We start from the raw sequence: 11,833 nt of genomic DNA on the forward strand, positions 1-11,833 counted from the left end.
GCGCTTACTTCCGCCTACGAGTTGTTGTGAAGTGCTAGCAGCTTGGTGTTGCATTGTGCTGCGTTTTGTGAGGGCTTGGGGGGAGAAATAAGGATTCCTGAATTTTGCGGAGCAATGGTTGGACGACGACAGCTTTTGTGGCGTCGGAATCGGGTTGTCACGGATCTGGAGCGAACAGTAGGAATGGCTCTGAGAGAGAGCGATCCGATTCCTCGGATAATCGTAAAAATATTCTATAGAGTACTCGATTACTAAAATATTCTTTTACAACAGATATAATTTTGTTTTATTGTTGAGGGGAAAAATTAGGGAACTGGACATGCACTTTGAGAAGCAAAACTTCAGGAAAAATAGGAACATGATTACCAGTCATGTGAGCTAAATAACCTGGGTCCCTCTGATGAGTGTAGATGAGCTTCAGCTGTGGAGGCTGAACCGGCCGTTCACACCGTGGAATGAGAGGACACACACACACGCACCAAACTGCAAACAGTTCTCTAGATAAGACACAAACTAACTCACACTAATTCTGTCAGCAGGGAAAAATAAGTCAAAATTCCAGCGAAACTCTTAATATTTTGTTGAAGAAAACCCAAAAATGTTTAACCCAGTAAATACAGCTTGAAATGGAGCCAAATATAAGGCGATTCTTATTTTAAATAAAATAATAAATGCATTCTTAAATTTGTCTCTCAATGCTTAGGTAGTGAATCAATATTAATATATTTTTTAATCTCAACTAATCTAAAAATGGGGGGGAAAAAACTGACTTAATGTCAGACAGCTGAATATCTAAACATTCTGAAGACATTTCTTTGTGCAAATCAGTATCAGCATGGTTGAATATTGACCAGTGGCCTAAAAAAGTAACAGCATTCATTAGTGCAATTGGTAAAATCATAGAAACTTTCACTAAAAAGTCTTGCTGTTATGGATACAGCTGTATAAGAATCTGAAGATGAAATACACGTCTGTTTTTTCACGCAAGACAATGGCCTCTAACACCGCCAAAATAAAACCTCTTTAATTGGTTTTAGAGAAAGAAAGTCAAACTTTTAGAGTAGCCTGGTCAATCATATGACTTGTATGCAATTGTTACTGAAAAGAAAATATAAATACATCGAAGGGCCTCGAGTACCTTTAAGATTTGAGGAAAGCTTATGTTACCATGGACACACGATTTCAATTCAATGTCAATGGCCTGAATAAAAATCTTTCGACTGAGCTACTTTTCCTTTTTGAGAATATTTCTTTTTTATGATAGATGTGTACATGAAATGATTACAAAATGAACTTGCATTAATGAGTAAAACAGATCTGTATGTTTATGTCATCAGCAAAACAACCGACTCCAAACCTTATTAATCATATTATTTAGTTACATCCAAATGGGCCATATAATTTTTTTTTAATATGGAACCTTTTCGCGAAATAAAATTTAGATGTTTCCTTCCAACAAACAAACAAGCCTATTATTTGTTTCCCTTTGTCTGCCACAGCACTTTAATAGTCTTTTGATGCACATTTAATTTCATTCAAAGTCTTGATCGTACATTTGAATAGGTTTAACCAAAAATAATTAAAATGCTAACTTACATATGAGGGGAAAAAACACCTTCAAGTTTGAATTTCTAAGAAATGATGACTGGAAATGCATAAACTTTAACTATTAGTAACCCCGTCCACAGCATGCTGTCCTCATTTAAGATTTATGCACGGAGGCGTCTCTTCAGCATGAAGAACCATTTCTAAAGTAAGATTCAGTTTCTATGCTTAGATAGCAATTTCTTTGGCAGCAAGGATCTAAGATGAAAGTTTAGTTTGGTTCTAATTTTGCTTGTTGTGGGAATTATTTATGAAGCTCAAATATATTTCTGAGATTTCAAAGAAAAGGCTCCTTCATCTAAAATGTATTTTCCCTGAACTCCTTCAGTTCATGTTACTACGGGAACCATCCCATTCAGAGAGCATCCTTTACACCACAGTTGGCAGCAATTGGTGGCATAGATACAACTTTTTGGAAATATGACTGAAAGGTCATTATATTTAACTTAATATGAACAACACCTCTGGATTTAATTAAACTTAAAAGTAGACATTACACTTTTTATATAGAGCAATGAATAGAAACTAAACAGTTTTTTTTTCCATAAAATGAAAAAATAAATCTTGAAGAGCTTTCCTTTAAAACAGGCTGGAAGCTATTATTGTCTTCATCTTTCTGCTTGAGGCTTATACTGAAAAGAGGGCAAAAAGAAAACAAATGAAACCATAATCTCAGCCTTTCATTAGGAGCCATCAATCCTTTTTTGCTTTATAAAGTCTTATTATGTTGTTGTTGTTTTTAAAACTGCCTAATAAATGTCTTCATATTATTTGGACTTGTTGACATTTTGTAATGTTACACCCTCAAACTAAAGCATTTTATTGGGATTTTATGAGGGAGACTAACACAAAGTTGTTCATAAGTATGAATCATCATGCATGTTTTTTCTTTTTCAAAATGTTTCACATTTCAAATTTTGAAGTGTATCATACAATAGAAAGAAGCACACAACTGTCCAATATAAAATTATTAATGGAGTTCATCAATATGTAATTTAACATCAGTTTTAAAAAAAAATCCGGCTGTGCTGTGAATGTGTCAGAGGTTTGTTAGTGAACAAATGGCATCATGAAGACCAAGGAACATTACAGATAAAATAGAGCTGAAGAGAGGATTGAAGCAGGGTTTGGCTTTCAACATCTCAGATAACACTACACAGTCGATTATCAAAAAAAAAAGGAAAAAGAATAGTAACACTGCACACCGACCAAGACGGTCCTAATCTAAAGAGGCCGGCAAGGTAAGGGGAGCACTGATCACAGGAACATCCACGAAGTCCCAGGTAACTCTAAAGATTCCCTACAGAGATCCACAGCGAAGCCTTGGTGAGACTTTCCTTTTGTGCCCCCCCCCCCCATTACTCCAATACATTCACATGTACTCACCAATAATAAACGGCAGAAGTACAAATTGAATGCTGGTGTATTATGTCTCAGCAAAGATCTAAGTCCAGTTGAAAACTTGTGGGAGCACTTTAAAGTTGTTCACACAGATGCTCGTCATTCAGTCTGACTAAGTTTAACCCATTTTGCAAACACGAGTGCACAAACATTTAATTTGCTGGAAAGCACATACCCCAAAACTTGCTGTTTCTACAACAAGATAAGCACTTCTCCGTGACAAAGGCCTTACTTTTTAGATTGTCTTTTGCAAAAATGATTTTTTTTTAAAACATGCATTATTTCCTTTCATTTCAGTGTTTGTCATTCCTGGATGTTGGTCTTTTGCATAAAATCTGTATATATTAAACTGAGCTTTGTGCCTGTGATGTGGGAAGACTGGATGTGGATACTTTTGCAAGGCTCTGATATGAAAGTGGGTAAAGTCTATCAGTTCTTCTGGGACCACTTTACCATTTTTGCTAACTAATAGTTCCAAAATATTCTGTTTCTTGGTCTGTTTACTATATTTTATTTCTTCTTACTCCTACACTTTTATTTTTTCTTGTTTTTTTTCTCCTACAGTGTATACTGGCACGCTATAAACAAAAACCCGCCACAGCAGAGAATACCCCCAGAAGAAGTCACAAACACACTTACGGACGCAGCGTATGTCACAGATTAAAATATTCAAAGGTGCTCTTGTCGTCACATATAGCAACTCACTATGGATTCGACAATCATGATAATATCATTAGATGCTGCAGGGTAACTCCAGGAAAACCTCTGAAAGGGAGAGAGAGAAACCTGGTAGTTGTAGGAAACCATCTGAAGATTTGAGGATAAAGAAATGTGAGATAAAGATAGGTTATCTCTCAGGGTTTTGCAGCAGAACAATACTAAAACCTTGTTATTATGACTCACAAGGAGAAATCTCAAGGAGCGCAAAAAATCAAAACTTCCAGAAATTGGCAGAGATGAACTGACGTGAAGATAAAGACATAAAGAGAGGCAGGTGACACAAAAAGAGAGAGAATTAATTAATTCAGCTTCAGCTAAGATCTGAACAAGACCATGGACAGAAAAAAGGGGTTGGATTCAAACCAGACATTTTATGTTCAGCTTGAATTCACTCTGCTGGAGTGATAAGAAGAGAGAGAGAAAAAATGGACAAAGGCAATAAAAAGAGAAATGATAACGACTTTTCCTTGAGGTCTGAAGATGAATCGTCTTTGGAAAGAAAAGAAAAAAAGGAGACACGTCACAACTCTCTAACGTCAGCGCATGAAAAATAGATTGAAAGGTTCAGGAAAAGGACCTTTCTATTGCTAACATTGGGACTGTGACTGATTTTCAAAGATATATCCCTTTACAATTGTTCCGGCTTACAGTTGTATGTGTTTTAAAGCATGAGGGGGAATATATTACTCATATTAACCCCAAAGAGCTCAGCTCCTCAGCACCTAAATTACAACTTGAAAATAGCAAATTGTCTGAATTAAAAGATAAAAAATAGTAAGGAGCCTACAGTCAAAGACAACCTGCTTGCACAGGTTGTCTTTTGCTGAAGCTTGCACAGGCAGGTTTGAAGAAATGACAGGAAAATGAATAAGCTATTTCAAGCCTAGCCAAAGCAAATTACCCAAGGAGATGTGTAAAATGAGAACAATAGAGCAGAATCAGAGTGAAAGTTACAAAGAGAGAGAGAGGATTATTCAAGAAACCTTCCTGGCTCTTTTTCTCTCCTCTCTCTCTTGCTCTGTCTCTCTCTCTCTCAACCCCTCATTACACACACTCTCCATGAGACACACTGTGGTTCTCTCTGGGAGAGCAACTGAGTAGCAGGAGCGTCCGCACAGTGAGGGAAAAGCAGCCCCGAGGTGAGTATAAACATTCATGTTTGTCGATTATTTTAGGCACAACGTGTTGTCAGATTTGAACAACCAGACGGAGGTGCAGGACTGTCCTGCTGTTGCTTTTCAGTTTCTCAACCTTTCCTTATTTGTGCAACAGCATAAGTCTGCTTTTTCAGCATTTTCTTAGCTAATTCACATACATGTATTTCAATCATTTTACAACTGATTCCAATAATTATCTGTGATGTGTCGGTTTTATTATGTCCTAAATTGTGTCCACAAAGATGAAAGCTTAAATGTATTCATTCTTCTCTTGCTATGAGATTCAGCAGGCTTCCCATTTTTATTTGCATTCAAATGCAGATGCAGACAAAGGTCAGTTTAGAGAAGCAGAATCTGTGGCTAGTTCTACGTGTCCTTGCTCAGGAGTACTCAAATCGCATCACAACTTCCTTTTTACAAAAAGAACATCTCACTTCAAAAGACCTAAAGGTGTCTTTGAGAAAATGATGTGATGTGAATTTAGATTTGCAAGCATTTCCATTTGTGAAACTGGTGTGAAAATGCTAATGTTTCTGTTTTATTTTTGGTTTTAGTTGTGATGATTTTATTTATCTTGTTTTGTCAGCCCCTTTCGGTTACGTTTGAGCTTTCAAAGTGTTATGTGTACAAATTTGAATTACACTGAAGAGAACTGGAAATAGACGTGTACAAAACAGGGTGGTTTGATGAGATAATTACAATATTCAGTCTGTATATTCTTATAATGAAGCTGTAGGAAAAAATAAACAAACAAGTCTCAAACTTCTTAGCAGATGGTCTGACTTTTAACCTCTGGTTGATTTTTACAAAATGTACACATAGAAGCAGAATGCATTGCAAGGATCTATGAAAGACAGACGAACAAGAAGACGGAGCAAATACAAATAAGCAGACGGGAAAAGGAAAAGACATAGCAAGCCTTTTGCTGCTCATATCAATCTTTGTTAATTTATGAGCATTAAAATAAAAAAGTGGGTTGAGCAGACTGGAGCTTGGAATTCAGTTCCCAACAATAATAGATGCTTAATAAACCTGTTCCCATGTTGGACTGTTTTTTTTCCTTTTTTCCCCATTTTGTAAGATATATTAAGCACTTCCACAGTTTTTAGTTACAAACTAACTCAATAAGGTTTGGGAAAACATGAGGCCAAAGGTTCAAATGCCTTTTAGGAAAGCACATGTATTGGACATTATACAAACGGGGAACCTTCAGAAGTAAACATCAGAACATGCAAAGAACATGTTGTTCGTGTCAGGTGACCAACATGAGAATAGGTTAGTTAACCACTAAGCTGCTGTTCTTCTTTTGGGTTGTCTGATGTGGAACCTTTCTTCAAATGTCCCGATTGAGTATTTATTGCAGCATAGCCACTGAAAGTGAATTACATGTCTGAAAACGGAGACTAAACTCGTCTCAGAAAGTTATGTGACTCTGCAGTGAACCAGTCAAATGTTGGGAGGATGTGGTTTAGTGTCGTGACACGGTCAGAGTGCAATGTGTTGAGCTGAGCTCTTTAGAGGAAGCATCTCTTTAAAAAAACAGCAGCAAAAACATGTAAATGTAAGATCTGACAGAAAAAAAAAGGTTGAAGCTTAATGTGTTTTTTTTTTTCCTCTATTCATATTTTACTAAAAGTCCTCAGGCTTCTATTTTGTGGAAGCTTTCTACATTGCTACAATAATCAAAGTGCAGTAAGGCTGACACTCTGAAGCCAATCAATTATCCGACCTGAACTCGTTAGCGCACCTGTGTGTGTCTAGGCGTGTGCGACAAATACATGCTGTTAGTGTGCATGAATATTTTATTTGCTAGATTCCCCCTCTTGGTCTCCGATAAAGCACGCGTTGCTCAATGTGTTTCAATTTCACACTTCCAGAGTTCCCCTCCACTGGGCAAAACACACAATGGTTACTAAGCAACCCACCATCCCAGACCTTTTCCCTTCTACTCCAGTGACTCAAGAAAAGACAAGTAGACAGATGTGGGCACACAAACAAGCACACTCCTTCACACACACACACTGTGTAACAGTAGCATACACAATGCAGCAGAAGGTCAGTTTATAGAAGCAAATGAGAAAAAGGAACACAATGTTTGGTTTTGTGTTGAAATTCACTAGGATAAATAAATAATTTATGTTGATCTGCTAACCCACATGGTTTCATAATTTATGGACCTTTACAGACAGCATTACAGTAAGAACTTAAACTAATATTTAATTATCTAAAGCCACTTAATCATATAATTTTCTTCTTCATCTTCTGTTTCTTAGAACTTTATATTATCTATACTTTTGTATAACTAAAGTGCAGTAGGTTTCATAATAACATTTTCAGTCTCACATCTGTTAAATCTTGATATATGAACCCATATTTGCAGCTTACCTCTCATAACCAAAAGTAAACTACTGTGTGAACATTTTAATATGCAAATATGGCAGAAACTGTTTCATTTTGAGTAGAGTTTGAAGCAATCCCATTGTCTTCAGAAAATTTTATTGTATAGTGAATAATTTAAAAGTTGTTTTCATGTTTCCTGACACTGAGTTTAATAGAAAAGTTGATTTCCCCAATCGACCGACATATCAGCGAAGTGTGAAATTAACCTCCATTTTCTTAACTCGACATAAACATGTTCAGACGAATTACTCTACAGAGAAGATAGGATTGCTTTGATAAAGTTTTGAGTTAAAAAGACCAGATATTGCTTCAATACTCATTTCATAAAACCCAATCAGGGTGGTAAAATAAGCTAAAAGCAAAAACGGATGTACACCTGGGATGCATGATCCCAAAATGTAAGCAACGGATCCAATCTGAGTAATAAATAACCTCATCACTTCAGTTTCAGTTTATATGATCTAAAGAGTCACTGCAGGTTTTGGTTTCCTTTTGCTGCTTCTTTTTCGAGCTTGCCTTTAATCATACACAAAATTGGTCTCTTTTCACCAGAGACGTTCTGAGCAGTAGGGGCATCCATAAAGCCGAATAAAACCTATTGGGCTCATTTTCATCTTTCTTTTTGGAGGATAGGCAAAAAGCAAAGGAAGCTGTTAAAGAGCAATCCTTAAAAAATGTGCTTTAAAATGTCACCGTATTTTTTGAGGTTCGTCTCAGTTTTGAACATTTGCAAATTAATCCATAAGTAATTGATCAGTGCAACCATTAAAGGAACATGGTCAATGATGGTGAAACGTCATGCTTCTGTATGTTAAAGACTGATTTGAGAAAAGTTGTACACCTTTGACAATTACTGACAGCTGAAACAAAACTTTGATTCCGTAGGAGAAACACCCAGGAAACAATTTCGGCTGTCAGACCACATTTTAACATCTTAAAACTACAAACACAAAGACATCTTTTTGTCATGCAAAAACATGAAACGGTCTTCCTCGGGAAACCTCTGAAAGCAACACAGCCTTTGTGATTTTTTTGAAAAAAAGAGCACTTATTTCCAGCCCCTTACTGTCCTTAAAACCCATTAACCAAACATATGGTACTGGTCGTGCGAGAGTGCCCGTCTGGACCGTTGTGACCATGTGAGCCTGGATGTGATTATAAAGATGCAGTGACAGTTGCGGCTGTTTGTTACGAGGGACAACCATAACAAGGCATTTATGAGAAACATCAGATGGTCAGGTTTAAAACAGCCAAGCGTAAATAAGCGATCGGTTTTTCTCATTTTGCTTTTTTTTTCAGCTCTAGGACATTGCCTCAGCATGACTCACTTGATTTTGTTTTTAATGAAGTAAGTCTGACAGGAGCATATCACTGAAAACAACGAAAGCAAGATATTTGCTACCCTCTTTCAGACGTGGGCTCATCACATTCTGATGGGTGTCTGGTTAAGACAGAATATTAAAATAAATCTTAACTGGATTAAAAACACGGCCGAAAATGTACTGTGGGTGTCTGGTTAAGAATGTGGGTGTCTTAACAAGACACCCACATTCTGATGGGTGTCTGGTTCAGGCAGAATATTAAAATAAATCTTAACTGGATTAAAAACACGGCCGAAAATGTACTGACCAAAATAAAAATGATAAATTTGAAGAAATAGTAGGGAACACATAGTCCACCTTATTCAATATTAAAATATAACCCTGTTATATTATTGTGAAAGATACTTTGGGTATCTTACACATTCCAAATTTGGATAATTGAGGAGTTATCTGTGTGTGATCTTGAAGACATAAACTCAGAAAGTGGGCTCACAGTGCAAGAAAGATTTTGATGATGAAAACTGCTGAAATGTGTGTCTCATAAGTCTTTGATCCTCCCAGATAAAATGTCCCAGTCATTACTTGCATTTGCAAGCCGCTCTTGAAGCTCTGGTGGGCTGCTGGACGATCACTGTTTGCTCTGGAAGATGTTCAAAAGCTCCAACTGGTCAGAAAAAGACGAAGATTAGAAGAGTTCAGATTTCTGTAAAGCAGTACAGTCATACAGTTGAGATGATACTTTAATCATGCCTAAACCTCTCCCATCTTGTCCTGACATGAAGCCAGTGTCCATCTCTTTCGTCTGTACCAAACCTACATACACATTCAAACAAGAGAAATTCTACCCACCAGTCACTGACTCAGAGATATTCTCCACACAGATACACTCATTCTGTCAAATGCTTAGCCTTATTCTGCCATGCACAGACTAAATATTCTTGCTCATCTAGCACTAGAAATTTAACGAAGGCAAAAATGCTAAACTATATTCAGCCTCAATTCTTGTCTTCTCTGTGCTCCTGTTACAGACTCACAACAGTGAAGGGGTAACAGTGACAAAAGGCCACCAGCATCATCTACTTTATTAGCTAGACTTAAACGATTGCTTGTGAACACAAACTGCAAAACAACCAATCACATGGCAGCAACTTTATGCATTCATACAATTAGACGTCGTGAATAAAACTTGCTGAAATTCAAACCAATCATCAGAATGGGGCACAAGTGAATTGAAATGACTCTGAAAATGCCATGATTGTTGGTGCCAGATGGGCTGACCTGAGTGTTTCAGTCTGCTGGTGTACTGGGTTTTCCTCAATGATCTCTTAGGTTTACAAAAAAAGAAATGCTCAGAGTAAAAGAAAATATCCAAAGGCAATAGGCTGGTTACAGAAAATGTCTTCTCGACATTACGGCCGCCGAGAAATGGGAAAACTGATTTAAAATTATACAAAGACACAACAAAAGCTCAGACAACAACTCGCTGAATGTACCATACCGTGAATATTAAATCTGACAACAGGAGGCATATGGGGCCTGCTGGTGGTTTCTTCCTGTTTATAGGGAGTTTTTCCTCTCCATGCACGCTGAGCGTGAGGGATTGCTGTAACTCAATAACTCGATACAATCTGCTAAGTTTTCTTTGCTAGAAAACCTTTCAAACTCGTTTGAATAATGAACTGAACTTCACTGCACTGTTTGATAACTAGGATCAATTGGAATGCTTTTTTTTTCTGTGAAGTCTCTTGAGATGGCATCCATTGTGAATTGGTGCTATGTAAATAAACTGAATTGAATTGATTTGAATTTAAATTAAGACTGCAGTTCAAACAGGCTTACAAAAAATGGATATTAACAGATAAAAAGGTTTTTGAACATCACAACAAGCTTACTCACCTCCAGCGACCTCTACAGTCGCCAGATCTCAAAACAATACAAAAGCTTAGGGACAAGATGAAATAGGATATTCATATCATAGATGTTGAGTTAACATATTTGAGGTAACCATGTGATGTTATCATGCCAAAATGGACCAAAATCTCTAAGTACACTTTCCATTATCTTGATCTTTCTATGCTAAAACAAATTAGGACATTTCTAAAGGACAAAAAGAGGTCTAATCTGATTCTACCAAGAACACTTAAGAAGTGGCAAATGACTGTAGGTTATGTTTATTTGTAGTAATAGCTCCATATCAAAATACATGTTGCATATAGTAAAAACTCAATCAGTCATCACTGATCTTATGAGTCCCTAAAAGGTAGAAAAACTGCATGTTTTAAGTGGAATTTATAAGAGTGTACTCATACCACCATGTAAAATTGTATTTATATTTACAGAATAAAGAGGAAAGGTGAATGCTTACTTTTCAGTCTAAGGCATATTACCCTTGAACACAAGGGTAACACTTTTAGCTAACATTAATGGAAACAAAAAAAGAAAAAACATCTAACCCCATCAATCAACTCCTAATGACCATAAGAGACGAGGAAATATTGAAGGGAAAGAGCGGGTGATTAATGTCACTGCAGGGAGGGTTTTTTTATTTTTATTTTTTTTTGATTGATGCCAACAGGAGCACATAGCATCAGGAGCAGACATACAGAGAACATAAAACACCTGGAAGTTAGCAAAGACCACATCTCACTAACTGTATTGATGGATATTATTCTTTTGGTACTCTTCAAAACACACAAGCTGGCATTCGTATTGCGGTACAGCTGAAGCAAGAAGTTAGAAAAGTAGCTGTTTAAACCACCCAAAGCCAATGCTTTCTAAGCTGCCAGCCTGCTGATGATTTGGTCATTAGTTGTCACCATAATGAAAGAACCGCAAGACTAAAATGAAGCAATCAAACTGTGCATGTGGGAAGTCGGATACTATTATTTTTATGAATCTACAGTAATTTGACCTCACCATTCATAGCAAAAGACTGTTTTCCTCCCTTATTCCAACCTGCGTAGTTCAGGTTCGATAATGACACATGACAACTGTGAACAAAAAATGCAAAGCAAATAAAATACTGCTATCCCAGAAATAGAGGTTTTTAGAGCCTTATAATAAAACATGTTAAGATAATAAGCTAAGCAGGTTTGTCCAGAGAAAATTCTTGAAATCAGTGATGAATGTTCAGGACAAATTAAATTATTTTTAAAGTAGGATTAAAAAAAAACAACATGAAGTCCACAAAGATTTTCAAAATAGATCTGCAAAGTACAAAACTAGCAT

At 36.7% G+C, this 11,833-nt stretch overlaps 1 protein-coding gene across 2 annotated transcripts in view; it reads left to right on the forward strand.

Annotated features, from left to right (window-relative positions):
• The first annotated feature begins 4,784 nt into the window (after positions 1-4,784).
• Positions 4,785-11,833, forward strand: part of hrh2a (histamine receptor H2a) — a 12,853-nt gene continuing 5,804 nt past the window's right edge. The window contains exon 1 of one of the 2 annotated variants that reach the window (XM_016678422.1): positions 4,785-4,865. The gene's annotated coding sequence lies outside the window, so the exon portion shown is untranslated. The remainder of the gene's footprint in view (positions 4,866-11,833) is intronic. The other variant, XM_016678423.1, reaches the window with a different exon arrangement.

This window comes from Poecilia formosa, unplaced genomic scaffold (genome assembly GCF_000485575.1).
Source record: "Poecilia formosa unplaced genomic scaffold, Poecilia_formosa-5.1.2 Scaffold183, whole genome shotgun sequence".
NCBI lineage: Eukaryota > Metazoa > Chordata > Actinopteri > Cyprinodontiformes > Poeciliidae > Poecilia > Poecilia formosa.